This window comes from Rhinolophus ferrumequinum, chromosome 3 (assembly GCF_004115265.2).
Source record: "Rhinolophus ferrumequinum isolate MPI-CBG mRhiFer1 chromosome 3, mRhiFer1_v1.p, whole genome shotgun sequence".
Taxonomy (NCBI): domain Eukaryota; kingdom Metazoa; phylum Chordata; class Mammalia; order Chiroptera; family Rhinolophidae; genus Rhinolophus; species Rhinolophus ferrumequinum.
Genome location: NC_046286.1, coordinates 97,201,561 through 97,222,087, shown reverse-complemented (window position 1 = coordinate 97,222,087; position 20,527 = coordinate 97,201,561). Strand labels below are relative to the sequence as shown.

The 20,527-nt window shown below is 45.4% G+C and overlaps 1 protein-coding gene across 2 annotated transcripts in view; it reads right to left on the bottom strand.

The window, feature by feature from the left end:
* The window catches only part of SCAF8 (SR-related CTD associated factor 8), a 193,540-nt gene that overhangs the window by 32,986 nt on the left and 140,027 nt on the right, over positions 1–20,527 (bottom strand). The window contains exon 22 of one of the 2 annotated variants that reach the window (XM_033096149.1): positions 17,914–19,017. The exons of the other annotated variant lie outside the window; for it this stretch is intronic. The gene's annotated coding sequence lies outside the window, so the exon portion shown is untranslated. Of the gene's footprint in view, positions 1–17,913; positions 19,018–20,527 lie in introns of those variants that run through there. 2 annotated transcript variants of the gene reach the window in all.

Sequence of the window (20,527 nt, the reverse complement as noted above, 5' to 3'; positions counted from 1 at the left end):
GGAGAATAAGCTCAGCTGAGGGGAACTGCTTGTGACCTTGCTAATGAAAAGGGTCACGTGCCTGAGGTCATCAGGGGCCGGCTGAGGCACTGTGATCAAATGCTGCTTGAGCTGCTGCAGTCAAGAGACATCTAGAAGCTTCCAGCCCCTGCCTTGAGCCTGCAGGACACATGAACCTCCCAGGGCTGACGTATGCCTGCAGCTTTTCAGGAATGGAAACCCACGCCCTCCTTACACTGCTTCCTACTTTTCCCTTGGCGACCCTAGGAGGACATAGAGCCTCATAGGGTCTCCATAGATTTGCCATGCACGCCTCGTCTATTCTGCCCTGGCTCTGACAGGGGAACCTGGCCATTTCCTAATGAAATAACAGCTGCCAGTACTGAGTCATCATGAGCTCCTAGCCCTGCACTAATGGCTTTATTTAACATACTTATCTGGATTAACTCTTACAAGAATTCCCATCTCTGCTTCCCACCTATGTCACCCCTGATCAGGGGACTCACCGTGTTCCCCTGGTTCATCAAGACCCTAAACGACCACCGCAGGGTTCCTGTGCTTCAATGACTTTCTCTGTTTAGGAAAATGGCACCACATCCATCTACTCAGAAATCCGTGAGTCACCTTTGACCCCTCCCTCCCCCACCTCATACCCCGCCCACCAGGAAGCCCTCCTGAGGCCCTCCCCAAAACCACGCACCCTCTTCTCTCCTTGTTGTAGCTCCCTTGACCTAGGAGACAGCCGCAGAGCTGGTCTCCCTACTTCCACTCTCGGCCCTTTTCACTCGTTCTCCCCGTGACAGCAGAAGTGATGTGATTAGAATGATAACGTCATCCCACGTAGCACTCCTCAGGGGCTGCCCATCACACCTACAGACACGTACAGACTTCAGTCTCAGCTGGAATGTCACTTGCTTACAGAGACTCCTTCCTTGGCAACACTTTGTATTACCTCTCACCACCACCCTGAATTCTCTCCTTCCGACTTTTTTTTTGCCCTCTCCCTCTGACTCTTGCTTTTGTCATTGTACTTATTACCACTACAATTATTATCGCCATTTCTTTGTGGCTTTCCATCTTAGAGCATACAGACCACACCTGCAACTCAGGCATCATAAAATACGTCCCATATAGGAAGGGGGCTGGCTCATGACGGGGTCCCAGTGCCTCGATACATATTTGCTGAAGGTTGAATAAATGACCCGTTGGGTACTCATATTTTGTCCTGCCCCTTCATTCCACCCCTCCTACCTCATTCAAGTCTCAACTTTTTTAGCTGTCTTGGTTTTAGTGAAATGCTCTGCCAACAGCCATGCGGCCAGCGGACCGACGTTAGACATGCTATTGGGGACCTGCAGGAGGAGGCCCCATAATGATGTAGGTCTCCAACGCCTCATTGGACAATTTTGACCAACAACTCATTCATCCCTTTCTTTACCAAACTGCCGAAATAGCTGGCGGGAAAGGAAGTGGCATTGGTCCTGCCTGGAAACTGGCCCAAGCACATGAAAGTGCTACTTCCCTTCACGCAGCTCCTGGCCTCCTCTGGCTCTGAGCAGGGCACCTCACACCTCACACAGGTGTTTACCTGGCCTTCCTAAGTCTCTGTCTGGGTGATCTTGATGGGTGGGCAGGTAAGGAGGTAGGGAGACACATGTGGGGTTCAGCTCCAGCCCCACCACTGAAATTAGCTGTGACATTAGACAAGTGACCCTATGCTTCCAAATTCCATCACAGGGATGAGAAAGAATACTAGTAGGTCCGTTGTGAGGATTAAGTGAGAAAATGTTTCTAAAGTGCCCGGTGTGATGTCTGGATCATAGAAAGTACCCCACAAATTAGAGTTATTCCTGTGAGGGGTGGGGGTGACTAGCTGGGTGAGTGTGAGGGGTGTAGGGGAGGTAGGTGTATCCTTCCATAGAAAATCCCTGATACTGGCAACCTCCATCGTTGAACCTATTTCTGCAAGAGGCTGGTCTCTATTGAGGCCGGTTACCCTCGTATCTGGCCCCTCGCCCTGCTCTCTTCCTTAGGGGGCAGGGGAAGGGGACTTGTTTCAAACTGACCAACCATCTTGCATTTAACCCGAAGACTTTCATTCTGGGTTTGCGGGAACATTTTATAAACTAGTTGAGATCTTCGATTTTTACTGAGGTCTTCTGAAGAATCAGCGATCTCACTGAGTCAGGATCCCTATGAACTTGATGAGCCTGACCCACTGGCCGCCCTCAGGCCATTGAGAGAGATACAGCAAAGGACGGGGGGCCAGGTGTTGCTTGGGGACCTCTCGAGCAGTTTGGCTCCATAAAAATGATAACATTATATTGGAACATGTCTCTGTGTTCTATAAGTGGAAACCGCACCAATCTTCCCCACACCAGCATGCTGATTTTCTAAAGATGGTGGAATTTCTCAAGTCAAAGTTGTGAGGAGGCAAACGCAAGACGGCCCAGTGAACATGAAAAGAAAACACCACAGCCTGGTGGCTGCTTATACAGCGGACCTTGGCCATTCCAAGACCGTGACTAAGGGTCCTTTATACCCTGCTCTCTCCTCCCACTCCCGTTTTCCAAACACTTCTCTGCATACTAGGATGAGTAGATATAAGAAGAAAAAGTGAAATATAAATCAGTTTCTTCTTTTTTTGATGTTGACTAAACACAAGGTTTTCAACGTTCTCCAAGGATTGCAGAAACCTGTCTTCCCCCGTGCCTAACACACGAGCAGGCCTTGTTCAGGGGAGGAAAAGAATGACCATGGTTTTCTGGGTACGAGGGCCTGCTCCCCAGATTCATTCTATATGCCGCTTCCCTTCCCAACAGTCGTGCTGAACACCGGGAGCACGCTGCAGGGCCGGCAATACAACAGAGAACACAGCCTTTGCTCGACGTCTCGCATACACATTCTGAGGGCTGCTTCAAAACTGAGCACGATTTCTCCACCATCAGTCAGTCTTGTCATAGACTTAGTAACACGTGACGGTGATCAATACAGTGTAAATGAAAAGATCATGACCACCTCTCGCTGGGCACAATCCGAAGATATTCAGACAATGGAGTGAAACTGGCTCTCGGATTCCCTAACGGATTCCCACGAGTCCCTTTTAGAGGCACTCGTGGGACCTGGCCCCCTCCTCATCTTGCTTCAAGCTGGCGCCCTTATAACACTAAGCAGTGTCTGTCCCCTACGTCCAATGCCCAAGTTGGGCCCAGGGGCTTTTAAAATCATAAGAAGGTACCTTGGGTTCCCGTGCCCACCTTCATCCACACATCTGAAGGCTCCCCGTATGGACGCGGAAGTCATTAGAACCCCCAAAGGGGAGATCCATGTTGGTGGTTCTGCCTCAGAGATTCCCAACCAGGCCAGTGGCAGGCACAGGGGACTGAGGCTATGGATTCCAAAGAGCAGTGTGTCACTTGCCTCCCCGTGTGGCCACACGGTGCCGTTTGGCTAAATGTGCTGCGGACTACCTGCTGGGCGTGTTTTATCACCAAAATCCAGGGTTACTATTGAAAAATGGGTTACCCTGATTCTATGTCTTTTTCATGCAATTCTATTGTAAAATGGAATTTGAAAACAATGATGAAAAATTGAGAGAAACAGATTTGATAAAAACACATTCGTTTCCTGCGACTTTGACGAGAATTTTTCCTCCATGGAAACCTTCTCCACTGTGGTGCTGTCCCAGCTGACCTGCACTCAGTCACCCACTTCTCCATCAAATACTTATGTAGCCCTGACTGTGTGTAAAGAGCACTGGGTGGAATACAAAACTCACACTCTTATCTCGTCCTTGCGAGGACCACAGTCTGTTAGGAGAGGGGCCACAGATCGACCGGGGAAACAAGTGACTTCGGGACACAAACACCACCAGGCTGACCCATCCTTTGGGCACCACCCTCACTGCACTGTGACAGCTGCGATTACTGACCCTTTGTTGGAAATATCTTTTGTTGCAGGCACCGAGCTGAGTGCCTTGTACGCATCGATCTTATTTCTGTCCACGTGAGAGACGTGAAAAGAGGCTCGAGGAGGCTCAATCACACGTCCACGGTCACAGAGCTAATCAGTGGTAGAGACAGAAATGAGACCACATCTGGTCAGCACTCCTCCCCACGGAGTCAGAGACACCCAGCGTAGCAACTGCCTCCCCAGAAATGTGCGTAACTCTTCATTATGTTGCTCCTTCCAGCACACCACAGCCTCTTCACAAAGCTTGAACCCGAAGTGATGAACTTAAGATGTTATCGGGGGAACGGGGGAAAAAGCTGACATACTTCCATAAACCACTGAAACCTACTCGACCATGGCAAACCTAAGACGTAACTCAGTTTTCTATGAAATTGTCAACTAATCAACCTTGGCTCCCTTCCTCCATCCTTCCAATCTCTACTCAAGCAAATGTCCCCTCATCGGCGAGGTCTTCTCTGACCACATAAAGTGTCAGCCACGGCCCCCCACCCCCTTCCCATTCCATCCTCCTTACCCTGTTTCATTCTCTTTGTAGCGCCTATAACCACCCATTACATTCATGTTGTTGTCTGTCTCTTCCCACTAAATTAGAAGCTCTGTGAAATCGAGGACTTTGTTCTGTAGCCTGTTGTATTTCTGTTACTAGACCGTGCCTGGCCCACAATAGATGTGATCTATTAAAAGAATGGATACATTTGTTGAAGTCTTAAAATAAACAAAATGCTGACCTACAGGCCCAGGAGACAGGAGAGGTAGAGAGAGCCAAGTTCCTCGGTTCCTACCCTTTGTGCTCAGACCATCAGCTCCTGTTATATCTGTGCATGGATGGACTGTATCCTCTCGCCTTGAGCTACACACTGTTCTCCCCTACGCATTTTCCCATCTCCCTGCTTTCGCTCTGGGGTTTCCTAATCTTGGGCTCACTTCGCCCCCATCCATAGTCAAAGCTCAGCTTAAATGCCAGCTCTTTGTGAATCCATCTCCGTCCCTCTCCTCCGCCTTCAAAAGCACCTTCTTGCTCCTCTCTTAAGCATTGGTTTCTCCTTGCCTTGTAGAAGTTTTATGTTGGTTCTCCCAACCATCTCCAGGTTAAGATCGCTTTGCCTCATTCAGCTTCTTATTCTCTTACAAAGAGCTCTGCGCTCTTTGCTTAATAAGAACTGACTAAATGTTTCTAGAATGAATAAGATATAGAGAGTACACGGTACCAGCTTCCGCAGGGGGAGGGTCAGCCAGCCAAGCTTAGATAAATGAGCAGAACGTTCTCAGTGAAGCACTCAAAGTTTGATGACACTTAACCAAATCACTTTTCAATCTTGTCTTTTTTCTAGAAACAGTCAAAATGATCAGTCAATTTGGACTACGACTGAACAGTATTTTTATGGGGTTGGGGTCCCTATTACAAATCAAATGCTGAACTGGCATTGTGAGGCTCCTGGCATTTATCGGAGCCACACAGACCCCGCAGTACCAAAGATATGAGTACATTTGGGACTAAATATCAGGCACTCTCTGACCAAAACAGTATTCCCACAATCTCGGTTCTCATTGCCTGATAGCAAGAATGGCTGCAAAGGACTGGGGGCTCCCTGGGTTCTGGGTCCTGGGCTACCTGCCTTGTAGACAGCAGACCACATGTGCCTCACAAGTAACTACGCAGAGGAGGTGTTACTTCTATTACCTGCCTCGGAGGATTGTTCAAGTGGCCTAGGAGACCACTGGTGTGGGATGAATGCAGAGTGTAAACAGTGCGAGGCATTGGTGTCCAGGATGATGAGAAGGACGCTGACCAATGTGCAGGGACGAGGACATATGCTGTTCCCTGAGCAAGTGTCCACGTCCGGGAATCGGGGACTGAATAAATGTCTAGGTCACACATTTCTCTGATCTGGAATCTCCAATTGTGTGCTATTAGGAGTATGTCACTCGAGACAATAATGAAAAATGCTAGATTGTGCTTAACTATAAGAAAAAGCCAATGAGGCAAGAGATGCTTAGATCATTGTTAGAAGATTTAAGCATGCAAGAAGAAGAATAACGCTAACCATTCTTTGAGTCACCACCATGCTCGGTAGAGGCGGGTGGGATGCAGTGGGGACCAACCGGCCGTGGCCTCTGACCACAGCCCTTACAGCCTGTCAGGCACTGGAGAGAAACGCTAAAGGATCCCCTGAAGGTCCCACAGATCCCCTGAAATTAAAGTCTGAGATGGGCTCTGCGGGAAAGTGACTCAGTGCTATGAGATGATGAGACAGGAGGAGCTGACCTAGAAGGCGGGGTCAGGAAGGCTCCCAGGGCAGTTACATTTGAGTGGAGATCTGAAGAATGAGTAGAAGTTGGCCAGACAAAGGCGCGGGGTGGGGGGAGGAGACGTTAGAGAAAAGCGTGAGACCTGAAAAAAATATATTGTCTCCAAAATATGAAAGGAAAACTGCAAAGTTGAAATTACTGTTTGATAACATTCAAATAAAACAAAACACGTCCATGTTATTGTTACGATTTAGTAGTCATAAAGATTGCACAGTTTAAAAACTGTGCAGGTGAAGATGCTCTCACTTCAGGAGACTTCTCAAGCACGTGAAAGATGACCGAGAAATCACATGTACTCTTAAATTAAAGCAGGCACTCATAGTCAATTAATTTCAAAAGCTGAAGTACAAAAAAAAAACCTTTAAAATCTTTGCACCAAAATATTTGATGTAGTGTTGGTGGGGAAGGGGTGTATTTTAATATGTTTGATATGATATGAGCTGGGATCCTTCAAATAAACACATGGGCATCCAGTGCCTTCACACAGTGCCCGGGCCACGGCACCTTCCAGGGCAGGGAGGACACCAGTGTGGCTTGAATTCTGAGAGCTGGGGCTTGTCGGGAGGGGAAGGAGGAGAGGCGGGTAGGGCCAGATCACCGCAGGCCTGTCCAGGTCCCCAGGGATCTGGGTTTTATTCTTAAGCATGATGGGAACAGATGTGTGTGGGTGTCTCTGTGTGTGCTCGTGTGTGTGCACAAGCAGATTCCCATTTGAGAATGATCGCTTTGTGGTGTGGAAAGGAAACTGAAGGAGGCAAGCAGGGAAGCAGGAGGAAGCATGTCAGGAAGGTACTGGAATCGTTCAAGTAAGAGATGATGGTTGTTTGGTTTAGGAAACACAGAAGTAAGGGGAAATACAGATTTAAGGCATGTTGGTCTTTCATAAGTGAACGTTTTGGGCCTGAGCTTAGACCCTTACATGGAGTTCTGTTCCACAGCTAACAGTGACCTGGCACTGTTCAAGTGATATTCTGGAATATTTCATATTCTACCTATGGCTCGCATGAAGGCACTGTCAGACCTTAAAGAAAATACAGAAAAATACATTCGGACATAATTCAGGCTTGAGATGATGGCGTCTAGTGGCCCCCAAAAGATATGTCCACGTCCTAACCTCTGACACCTGTGAATGTGACCTCATTTGGAAAAAGGGTCTTCGTAGACGTACTTAAGGATTTCTAAATAGAATCATCCTGGATTATCTGGGTGCGGCCTAAATTCAATGACAAGTGTCCTTATAAGAGAGAAGAAGGAACGACAGAGGGAAGAGAGGAGGTGGCCGTGTGGAGACAGAGGCAGCCCTGGGAACTAAACCACGGTGTACAGAGCACGACATGGAGAGAGGTGCTCGAGGAGGGGCCCCAAACTCTATTCATTCCTCATCCCCACTTATTCCTCACACCCCAGAGGCCCTGTAACAGGCTGGGCACCGGGGAGCTGAGATTTGGTGTTCCTCTGTGCCAGGCTCTAGATGAGCTTCCTCCAGTCCCACCCATGGAGAGGTCACTGTGTGGCCCTTTGAAACCACGGTCACGCTACTAGGGGGCAGGTAGGGAGTGAGGGGACTTGGAGGGAAAGCAGAGCCCGTAGGGGGGAAGAAATTGAGAGAGCAGCCAATAGGGAGGGGAGACGGGGACTAGAGAGGTTGAGACCATCTAGAGAGCCCTGGAAAAGCTGGAAGGAGACGTTCTCCAACTTTCGAAAAGGACTGTCCCTAACCTCTCCACCTCCCAAGGATTGTCCCCTCCACCTCACCGTCCCTCCAAAACCTGGGCCTAAGTGAGCAGGATCCTGGCCACTCAGTATTACCCTTGTTCTTCCTGGCTGGGGTGGAATGGCTGAACTCCTGGGTCTGTCCTGGCACTGCTGAGCACAGTTGTGCAAGTTGCCTACTGCACAAGAGCACCTGTGAGGGGTTGAGCAGGGGCTGGAACTCAGCTGTGCTCCTCTCACCATGCTGTGTACCCTTGGGGCAAAGGGGTCCCCTTCGGTCATTTGCACAAAGTTGCAGGCTGTGCTAGCGGCAGCCCTACCCTCTCTGGAAGGCGGGGGGGCGGGGGGAGTAGGGCGGAGAGCCTTGGTCCTCAGCGACCGTAACACCAGATCCTCTGCCTCCAAGGAGAACTGTCCCCCGGAGCAGTCCGCATCTCCCCTCTCCTTCCCTCCATGTCCCCACATGGGACATGGGTCTTCCTTTCCTGCCAAAGTCTGCCTCCTGGGCCCAACATTGCTAGAGCAGCTATGAAACTACCCGAGGGAGGAAACAGTCCTGTCGAAATACTGTTTCCTTCACTACAAAATTTTCAAACATCTGTCACAAGAAAACCACTGCACGAGACTAAGTTAATAGGCCACGTGAAAAAATAAATACACATCAAAGACACTTTCTAGGTTTTACCACATGCAGGGCTCAGCCAGAGCAATTTACCTAGAAAGTTTATTAGCAACTGTTTTGGAAAAAATATGAACTAGTCACCTTTTTTACGCTATAAATTTCTATGCCTGTTAGAATAATTTCTAACAAGGATATATTCTTTTCTACTTGGGTAATTAAAAAACAGAGAAAGAAAAGTCAGAGGTCAGTAATATGACACCACAGCTGATATGGAAGGTAAACCAAAGGTGATCATTCAAGATTTTTTCTTTACATCGCAGACTTTGATCTTGAGCGCTCAGGCCCGATTCTTTCCTAGTGCTGTTGATAGCATTAACTTTGCATAATATAACGTGACAACATGACTTCACAATGCAGAAGAGCCAACACGATGAACAAGTGGGAGCTGTTAGACAAAAAATTACAAGTCTTTTCCCATTTTGTCATCCTAGCCAAGGAGTCAGAGTTGTGCCCATTTTAGAGATGGGACACTAAGGCTGAGAGGATGATAAAGTTAAACGCTAGCATGTGATGGAGATGAGTTTTTAAATCCAGGCAAAGTCGATTCCGCAGCCTGAACTGCTAACCACTAGGTAGTCCCCTCCCCTGGGCAGAGCGGGGGTCCCCCCAACGCCTTTCCCATCAGTACTTGCAGTGAATGCCACAAACCCCTCCCACCTACAGCTCAGACCACAACAAGCGAGCCCTGTGTGGTCATATTTTTCCCTCTAATTGTGAAAGTGGTCCTGTTGGTGTCAGCAGTTTAAGAGAGTCCCACAGATAATTGTCCAATTCCTTCATCCTGCCAAACCTCTGCTTGGCCAATGAGCCCACGTGGAAACAAAATTACATAAAAGAGAGAAAAGAAAATGCTAACCGTCCTTCCTCCTTTAGGCCTTTGTCTACTGCCATAGACCATGTTTGTATGCTCCCTGAAATTCTTCAGTTAAATACCTGATCCTCGATGTGATGGTGTTTGGAGGCCTTTGGGGGGTGATTTGATCATGAGGGCAGAGCCCTCGGGAATGCGATCAGTGCCCTTATAGAAAAGACCTCTGAGAGCTGCTCTCTCCCTTCCCCCGGGTGAAGACACTGCGAGAAGACAGCCCTCACCAGACACCCAATCTGCCCGCGCCTTGATCCCGGGCTTCCCAGCTGCCAGAACTGTGAGAAATAAGTTTCCATTGTGTATAAGCCACGCAGTCTGTGGTACTGTTATAGCCTCCTGAACAGGCTAAGACGCCTCCTTTTCACAATCGGTGGCCTGAGTTCCCTTAGGCCTGACTGCCCAGACTCCGGTTGGGACTCTGAGCCAGGCTGCTTTTTCCTGGCAGGTTAAAATAATGAGAATTTTCAACAGCTATAACAGCCCTGCCTCCTTCCTAGTGTCTTAGGACACATAACGTCCTCCGTTAAAGAAAAATGGAAACCTCCTTCTGTATCGCATCGGCACCGTCTGACTTGGGCTGATCCGGGGGATTCACTGAACCTGTGGCTTAAGCAGCCCCCACCCACCGTCGCTGCTGAAGGCTGGCTACAAAGCTGGGGAAGTGGGGGGTGGACAAAAGTGTGGCCACTTGCGTCCTAGTCTCCTTGTGCTCCTACTGCCTCACTTGGAAGAGTTTTCTTTGTTGCCTCTTCCTTACTAGTAACATTGGTCCTTAAGTGTTGGAGGGTTACCAAGCTCTTTGCAAATCTGATGAAAAGCTGACTCTGGGTGGTGAACACACAGTGTGATTTATGGATGATGTGATACAGAATTGCACAACTGAAATCTATGTAATTCTACTAACAATTGTCACCCCAATAAATTAAAAATAAATTAAAAAAAAAATGATTAGAAAAAAAAAAAAAGAAGTGCAAATTGGGTTGCATAGTAGTCATGGGGGTGTAGGGTATATCATAAAGAATATAGTCAATAATATTGTAATAACCGTGTATGGTGTCAGATGGGTATTAGATTTATCAGACTGATAGAGGAGAGGGAGTTAGGGGCAGGGTGAAAAAAGTGAAGGGATTAAGAAGTACAAATTTGTAGTTACAAAATAGTCATGGGGATGTAAAGTAAAGCACATGGAATATAGTCAATAATGTGGTAATAGCTACATATAGGGCCAGGTGGATACCAGATTATTCAGGGGGATCACTTCTTAAATTATATAAATGTCTAACCATTGTTGTGAACCTGAAATTAATGTAAGACAATACTGAATGCAAACTGTAATTTAAAAAATTAAAAGGGGGTGGAAAAGGTGAAGAGGAAGAAGTTCAAATTTCCAGGTATAAAACAAATAAGTCATGGGGATGTAATGTACTGCATAGGGAATATAGTCGATAATATTGTGATAGCGTGGTATGGTGTTAGATGGTTGCTGGACTTATGGTGATCACTTCTTTAGGTATATAAATGTTGAATAACTATGGTGTACCCTTAAAACTAATATAATATTGTATGTTAGCTATATTTTAATAAAAATGTTTTTAAAAATGTAAAAAAAAAAAAAAAGCCACGGCCCTCATCAAGGAAACATTTCAATATGCCTAAGACGTTGCCTATAATTTCAGTGTGTTCACAGGGACGAACCCCTAGGGTTCAGCGGATTGTTCAGGTTCCTTTCAGCTCTGACATTCTATCCTTCGGTGATTCTGTCACGGGGCCATCACCACTCACCCCCCTCCTTCACCCCTCCACAAAAGATCACCCCACCCTCCCCAGGGCGACACGGGACAAAATAATACAGGCGCGCTGTCCCCCCCCAAGCCTGTCTGCAGGAATCACCTTCGTCCCAATAGGCATTGTTTGTGGTTCTTTCTTAAGGAAGTTAATTTTTGTTTATTTGAGGTGAATGCAAGACAACAGATACATTTTAAAAGATTGGAGGAGCAAAGGAGTGACTTATTCGATGAAAATTACAATGAGGTTTTAGAGTCTCAGGACGAGGAACAGACCGGCGCGGGTGGGAAGCCCACCACAGCCTTAGCCCTGTCCCCTTCACTGCTGTCTTTGGGGACGGTAGGTGCCTGGGGCTGGGATGAGGTACCCTCAGCAAAGATGCCCACCAAACTTATGGAATCAAGCTGGCCTTTTCAAAAGCGTCTACTTCCCAGTTTTTCTCGGATTGATCTGCCAAGCAGATCCTGTTCACAAAGCCCCACGCCGACTCACCCATCCTGGGAACTTAGCGACACAAAAGCCTTATCTCTGAGTATAAGGTTCTGTCATTCCTTCCCACAAGCCAGCAATAGAGGGAAAATTCAATTGTCCAAGAAAAACCAGGAAAGCATCTGTCGTGCAGGGCGGCCTGCAGGCTCTCAGCTCCCGCTCCTCACATAGGAACACAGGATCTGGTGAGGCCAAAAAGGAACACCCACGGAGCCATAGGTAGGGGAGTCATACCACTATAGTCTCGCTGGCGGCTGGGTTGGAGACACAGGAAGCAGGAGCCACATGATCTGCAACCTGCCGTCCACTTTTCTCTGCCAACCAACCTCACCTGCCAGCTGCAATCCACTCTTACTAGCTCAGCCACCATCTTCTTGCTAGCCCCCATTTGCTGCTAGCGTAGCCACAGCAGTTATATTAGTGGCCAATGGCTCACTGGTTACAGCTGACGGCCAACTAGCCACAGCTGATGGCCATCCAATCACAGTTGATGGCCATTTACTACCTGAGCCAGCACCTTTCCACGTGAGGCCGAGAGCCTGGAAACTGCACTCCTGGCTCTGTCCCCACAGCCTCCCATGAGGCAGTGAGCCTGGCTGTCACCTGACTTGTTTTCACTTTCATGAAGCTGACGTCACTTAATCATCTAAGGTGTGTTTCCTTGTCTTTGGAACGGATTAAGCTTTATTTTAGCCTACAGATAAGTAATGGCGGCCACCATCTCCTGTGCACACGTGTTGCATGTGCTGTCGCTAATCACGTAATGTAAACAGTATTTTCACCATACAGATGAGCACACGGCTGGCACAATCATCTCCACTCTACAGACGAGGAAACCATGGCTCCGCGAGGTTGAACAACTTGCCCCAAATTACACAACTAACAGGACTCAGAGCTAGGATGCACGCCCAGGCTTAGCACACCTGTCCTTTCTCCACTCTAGCTCAGTAGTTCCCAAACTTGTCTGCATATTAGGATCCTTTAAAACCCCCTACACCCAGGGCATACCCTAGAAACCACAATCTCTGGGGAAGGGACATGCATGGGCATGTTTTTGAAGCTTCCCAGGTGATTTTCATGTGCAGACCAGTTTGGGAACCACCGTTTGCTCCTGGCAGCATCTTCAACTGCGAACATTTACCAAGTGACCCACGTGCAAACCAAGAGCAGGGAATAAAAACAGGAGCAAACTGAAGACTGAGCTAAGAGTAGCTGAAGAGACCCATCCGAACAAGGGAGTCTGCTTTCCCCTATGGGCAATGGAAGAAATGCGGGAAGGGAAAGAACTTAAGTCAGGGAGAGCCTAGACAACTCACAGAGTGCTGGTTCTACTGACGCAGCGTTTAAGGGATGAACTAAAATACACTAAGCACAGCTCTTCTCTTAAGTCAGTTCCTTTTTGCTCAGCTTTTGGGAGAATGACTGTCTAGTTCATGTCTGCGTACGTTAGAAGCTGGTTCTTCATGCACATGAGTGGCACTGCTCAGTGCCACCAGGCTGGCCTGTGGAGCCCTATGGCCTTTGCGTAGGGTTATATCAAGTAGGTCACTTGTGTTGGTGCATTTAAGAAATCGATTCAAAGTCCTTAAAAACTGGAGATTGGCTGGAAAAGCCTCAATTCCCTACTATGCTAAGAAATGTTTATTGTGATGTTATCTTGTGGAACCTCAGCTTGGAAAATCTGATGGTCCAGTTAAGCATGCTGAGGAATTACTGCCTTTACTTGGATGGTAAGTAGAATTTGAATTGCAGAGAACGTTACTGCTTATGTCTTGGCTGAAGTCCAAGACAGGATAATTAGCAAATGATTCGGTGGTGGTCATCCTTTTACTCAATACTTTACTTTCTTGTAAGTAACAAGTATTCCCAGGTATCTACAGCGGTCATCACTGAATGGAAATGCTTGAGTTTCCAAAGCAAACCTACATATTGTAAGTGGTATATACCAGTTAGGTAAACCCCTGTATTAGATCTGATCCATCCTTCTACCTCAGAGGAAGATAGGAGCTAATGGTGAATGAAACCCACATTTCACTGGTTTCCTATTGGTTTTATTTTCCTCGGTTGTATTTAACAGTAATATCTTTCCCGGCACAATGTAACTGGACTAAAAACATTGAGTCAGCCCTACTTCTATGCATCCGTTTCCTATGACAGCGATCTGGGAAAACCAACCCTGTTGATTGTATAGCATGAGAATGGCCCCAGGAAAATCAAAGTCACTATGGACTAAGAATAACTTTCTATGCATTCTGCCCACTCACAAGTTATACTCTGTTCTTATTCCACTAAACACAACTTTTTTTTTTTAATGGGAGAGATCTCTCAAGAAACTCTTGATTCTAGTGGTTTGATAGTAGAAATAGCTTCTTGTGCTCTCTGTTTATAATTTTCTAAAGGTTGTGAAGCCCAAGTCCTTGCATTGGAGAGCAGTGAGGTTTCCCTTCCTTCCACTTAAGAGTTAAAACTCGTCTCGTTTCGTGTTGAATTGAATGGCAGCCCTCATGGTGGTACTTGTTTCCTTGCTGAAGTTTAGAGGTTTAGAAAGAGATGGGTCCTTTTTAGGGTCTGCTGCAAGGAATGTCCAACTGGAGAAGGTATTTGTGAAATCTCGCTCCAGGGAACTTTGCTGCTAGGCCACTGAAACCCCATCAAGTCCCTGGAAATATACTTTTGAGTCGGAATGGTTCCCTAGTGTAAGTAAAAATAAGGCCAAGATGCTCAAAACCAAATAAATAATAAATTTGTTACTGGCTAGAAAAGAGGAAAAAAAAAACATGTAAGAATGTTTTTTTGTTTCCTATAGTGGAAAGTTAAAAAAAAAAACACAACTAGTCATTTTTAGGGAAACAGCTGGTTTCTGTCTGCCTACGTGAGCCTCTTCTGTGTTGAGTTTGTTTAACATACAGCACACACCCAAGTTCCTTTTCCATCTGCAGATCCTGTGTGCCCAGGCAGAACAGTCATTCACGGCTCCACCTGATGTCAGCACAGTCCCAGGCATTTAGCAAGCCCGAAATACGCATGTGGTGGATGAAAGAGTATTGGTATTTGGAGACAAACGTACAAGATTCTAATGAAAAGCCAGACTTGTGGGCTGGAGTCCGAGCGTGTGAAGGAGATGGGCCCTCGGCTGTGGCCAGACTTTTCATTGGATTGTAAGTAGAATTGTGGTTCAATGGAACACTGCACAGCAGTGGGGGCCTGGATCCCTGGGGCTGGTGATGACCTTCGGCGGGGAGGCTGCTCTCTGACTCTAACTGCAGAACCCCAGGCCGGCCTCTCCTTCCCTGCAGTTGCCTGGCAGTTTTCAGCCAGGCCTCGTCTGTGGCAGTTTTGCTTCTTTGTGACCTATGTGGATTCTGGTCACTCTGCTATGGCCTCCGGTTCCATGAAATGTGCATGGGCGTTACAGCTACACGGGCAAACTAAAGCTCTGCATAACATAGACATTTCTGGCAAAAATGACTTCCTTTTCCTCGTTAGCTTTTCTCCCGTTCCCGCCCGTAATGAAAGGATGGACACAATGCAACGAGGAGGGACGTGCCCAGTGGGTGTCTGTTTGCTGTGGTTCTCTCCTTAGCCTGCTTGACATGGTGGGGGAAATGTTAAATGTAATGTAAGTCTTTATGAAAGGTCCTCTATGAAGATATAAAATGAGAATTGGCTCCGTTTTCATAACAATTTTTAAAAATCTTTTGAATAGCAATAGCTTCTATTCAATAATAGTCTTCTCCTCACCCATGACCACCCAGACAAAATTGTAAAAGGTGTATTCAGATTAGTTCCCAAATGCATAAGCTGATGTTGTAGCCATTGGAAAACCACATTTATTTCTAGGCCTACGGAGTCTTTGATGGATTTTAAAATTTGCATTAACAGTATGAATGGTATCGTTTTAGAAAATACTGGGAGTGCCAAAAAAATGTGTACACGTGACTTGTATTCATCTTTTGTTATCAGTATATATTGAGTACCACAATTTTAATAGTTTTTTCCTTTCTTAAACTGTGTATACATATTTTTGGCACCCTCTGTATATTTGAGTACAGTACTTGAGCTTGTACGTAAAAAAAGTTTAGATAAAATGTACATATACATTTTTCTAGTTTATAATCGTCTTTCTTAAACCGGCTGTAATAATCGCCATCTGATCTGTTTGTATATTTTTGGGTTAAAAAATTTATTTTTGCAATAACACAAGAATGTGTGAAAATGAGCTTCTTTGTTTTTCCTTGTAGCCGACGGGTAGAGTCTTTTTCTATGATATGTTTAAAAATGTTTTGAAAGAGATGTGTGCCTCAGAAGAAATAAGAGCAGTAAATATAACATTTCTCACAGAGACTAAAAAGTGCGGTTAGTATTTATGAAACACTAAATAGAACCCAGTCTAAACACTGCGCCAGGCATCTCTCCCGGTAATTGTTAAGCAGTCCTGTGAGGGAAAGCCCAGCCATAAAAATGATCTGATTTGATGCCACCATAACAGTGTGGTATATGCCCCAATTTCAACAAAGGGAGGCAGAAACAGTGGACTTAGAGAGATTACTAATAAATGGAAAGAGGCTTTCTTCTAACGCATCGAACTTGACCACTTTCTTAACTGCTTGTATTCATTCTTCCATCATTTAAAACACAACCTGTCTTGGATAAAAGTCATCATCTATGTACAATTCCTAGGCAGAGACCGTTCTGAAACAGATGTTCTTTTTCCCTCTCTGAAGAATTTATTAACCGCAAAGAAATTGCTTGAGACCACCTATCTCCTTTGAATGAGATTTGGGTACTAGAATTCAGGTGAGAGGCCAGTATTGATTTATAAAACCAAACCACCCACATCAAGGATTCTAATTGTGCAAATATCAAGTAGCTTCACTTTGTCAAAGTCACCAGATACTGTTTTTAAAGCCTGCTCAACCTGTCGTAAGTCCCTAAAGACGATGACTTGCGAAAGCTCTCCTGTGCCGCAGAGGGAGGCAGCGATGGAATATGGGGCCTGTTACATATTTATGCTGCTTCACAGAGAGCTTGTCCAGATGCTCGGGCAGAAGGCGGTGGAGGCTTCGGAAACGGGAATTCATCCAGGGAACAAGAGCAGCAACCTCTGCCCTTATTACGGCGCCTTGGGATTTTTAGAAAGATCACTCTTCTAACAGATGGGGCCTGGCTGTCCACCCGATCATTAAAAATGCACCTCCAGCTAAGTGTCCACACTGCATACAAACTCAGTTCTGAAGGAACCATCCCATTTTTAAGTTTGTTCGCTGTTCTATACTTTCTCCCCCCACCCCATCCACAGAAAAGCACCCCAGAACTTCCTATTTGTTTTCTTTTCCGACTTTAAGATTCCAGAACCATTTGCTCCTATATGCACTACAATGCCCATGGTAATCCCCAAATCCATGCTGTTGTTTTTATTGGGGGAGGGGGCATACGTGGTGGGGGCAGGCGGGAGCTAGATGAGTGATGTATCTATCTGCCAACTGCAGGCTTAGTCACAAAAGAATAGGAGGAAAGGGGTCTTTTCTTATTTCTATATCAAATTCAGTGAAAGTGCCAAGCAAGGTCTAAGTTTTCGATACAGGCTTATGTATTTGGATTTCTTTGAAGTGTTTAAATTAATTTCTACAATACTGTGAAATACATAAAACTATACTACATCACACTGGGCAAAGTAAAAAAAAAAAAAAAGTCATTGAAAAGGTTATTACCCAGAGCCTTCTCCAATTTTCTACTTATTTAGTAGAAAAGACATAATAATCAAAATGCATTATATAATAATCAATCTAACAGATAATATAGTATAATCAGAAGAAAGGGAAGGTACAGTCTTCTGGAATTTCTTTAATCCATGTCGTAGAATGCATAAACAAAAAGACATGGCATTCAAAACTATCTCAGCTTTTTCGTGAATAACAAAGAGTGGTTGTTCAAATACAGAAATTGACAGTGATTCAACACAAGAGACTGTGAAAGGCCTGAACTATGTATGCATCTCTATGTCCAGATATATGGCGACACAAATTGCTTGGCTGCTAGACATACATGAACCACAAAAGACGCAATAAGCTACACAGCAAAGTAAACGACTGGCGACCCATAGTAGTTTCAGTTTTTATTGTGAATGTCCAAAGTGACAGCATACTGTGAAAATGTTAGGTTCTCATTGATTAAATTTCAAGACCACAGACTACAGCATTCCAAGCACTTTAATTTGTGACAGAGCCAAAACAAATCAAAGAATGATAAAAATATTCTTTTAGGTGTAAAGAGTGCTCGTATTTGAGTTTCTGTATATATATTTTTTCCCTACAGGTATTGTGAACACTGATAATTTCCAAAACAAATCCTGGTCTGGACACGTAGAGCAAACTTTTATAATTTCTGCCTGAATAAGAAGCTAATAAGAAATGTACTTATAAAGTATGTTTACAATACAACGTAATATGCCCGTTCATTGTCCACTTCCAGTAGGCTTCTCTTCTACCACCTAAGTACCTGATGTTGGTGACAGGAGGACACGAAAGCTGGAATAAAACCCCCGGAAGACTATAGTGAACCCTGGATTTTCTCAAAGCTGCGGGTTTTTTTCAGTGAAAGCTTAAACTTTCAATGTTTGAGTGTCCCAGGAGATGACTGTTACTAATGGATTAAAGCCACCAGTGAAGAACTACAGTCTACATGTGTGTTCAAGAAAACAGCCTTGGTTTTACTGGTTCTAGTAAATCTGTAGTTCCGACACCCTGCGACTTTTGCCCCCCAAGCGGTTTCCTTGCGATCTCTCCTTTCCATCACTGGTACCGGATGGTGCTACAGATGGAGTCTGTTGCCTTGTATATTCCAATCAGTTCTGGTCCAGTGGAAGTGGGTATCTCTTACGGATGCACGACTGTTCATCTGAGTGGATCCTCAAAAAGAACAATTATGAACTAGAAACTCATAGAGTTTGTGTTTAAAATTTATAAAATTAAACCTGTTCCAACAGGTAATACAGGGAGGCATGCTGGCAACCTCTGGATTCAATCAGAAACAATGCCTGAGAGCACAGAGCCTTCTCAATAGGGCAACGGCGGGTTCCTTTTAAGGCTTCCTTACACAAGATCCGATGCGGCGCACATTAGAGCTTTGGAGCACGTCTCACTTATTTCTACAAGGCCTGGGACACAGGGAGCTGCCAGAACTTCATTCATCATCTTGCCTGTTGACAAAAGGAACAATAACTGGTCATCACTGGTAAACGGAATAACTTTTCCTAGTTTTTTTTTTTTTTCCCAAGATAATTCCTAAAGACGAGATGGTGTCAAAACAATAGCAAATGTTTCAATGTTTGATGAATTTCTGTGCTCTAAAATGTCATGTCTTCTTCCAGTAGGGAAGGAAGAAATATGTATGAAGTATGCAGTGTTCATCTCTGTCCTCGTGCTGGAATGGTTCAGGAGAGACCCGCCCAGACTCCAGGTGCGATTCCACCAGCACCTAACGACGCCTCGGTACCTCGTTGGGCCTCGGTTCCCGCACACAGAGCCTAAGAGGACTTCAGCGGATGAGCTCTAACAAGGAGCCTATCCCCACCACCCGGATGGGCCCGTGCAGTCCTGCCCCCATAGCTCCTTACACAGCACCACCAGGGAGAACCACGTCAGTCAGCGGCAATGGTTTGACTCACAAAACACCTACACGCGGGCTGCCTGTGGTCCTCGTTCAGCTTGGAGCTGAGAACCAGCTGAACATCAAGGACATCTCAAAATATCCTTCAGCATCTGAAGGCCATTAACGTTTTCGTAAAGTGATGATGTGATGAAGTTATATGGGCATAAAATTTGGAAAATACACATTTCCACATCTTTTACTGATCTAAGTATGTCATTTTTTTGGTATCTGCTTGTTTTCTTAAATTATGAATTCTATAAAAGCTGAAAAACACATTAATAATGACAATAGCCTGGAAGCAGTCTGTAAGAGCGTACTACATAGCCGTAAAATTCAACTAGTTGGACGAGTTTAAGTAATTATGTCAAGTATCATTACCAGGACACACATCTGGTAAGCAGAGGTGGGACCCAGACACAGGAAGTCAAACCCTAAATCTGATGCTTTAAACCATTATGCTGAACTACCTCGCCAGATCTCGTTAAAAATGATAATAGATTGGGGCTGGAAAATGTAACGTGACCTTCACAGCTGCCACAGGTGCAACCAGGAATTAGGTTAAATATCTGGAAATTTGGGGTAGTTAGTTCCCATAGTAATATAACGATAAGCTTCAGTAATCGAAAAGCTGTACTTAGCAATTTTGACTTGATCTTTATGTCTCTATGGCTGGTAAAACTTAAGATAATGCCAAAGCAGCCATTTATTATTTATATTATGTTACGTTATGTCGTATCATACTATGCTACAATATTATTGTATTATGTATTTTTGAAGGCCCCTTGGCTATCATGCGTGACAAGAAAAATGGCTGAATAATTTTTTCACCTTTCGTTCTGAGATTTTGGCAGAAGGGGAGATCCAACTTTGTGAAATGTGTGAAGGACCCACACAAAACAAAACTGGCACCAAGATAACATCTATTAGTTTGGATTATCCTGAGTGTTTTGCCAATGAGTTTATCCTTCAAACACTGACTTAAAAGTTACTCAGGAAAGAAAACGACAATGAAAATAAGCTCAGTCTAACATTAGAGAGCCATTTTCTGAAGTCTGGGT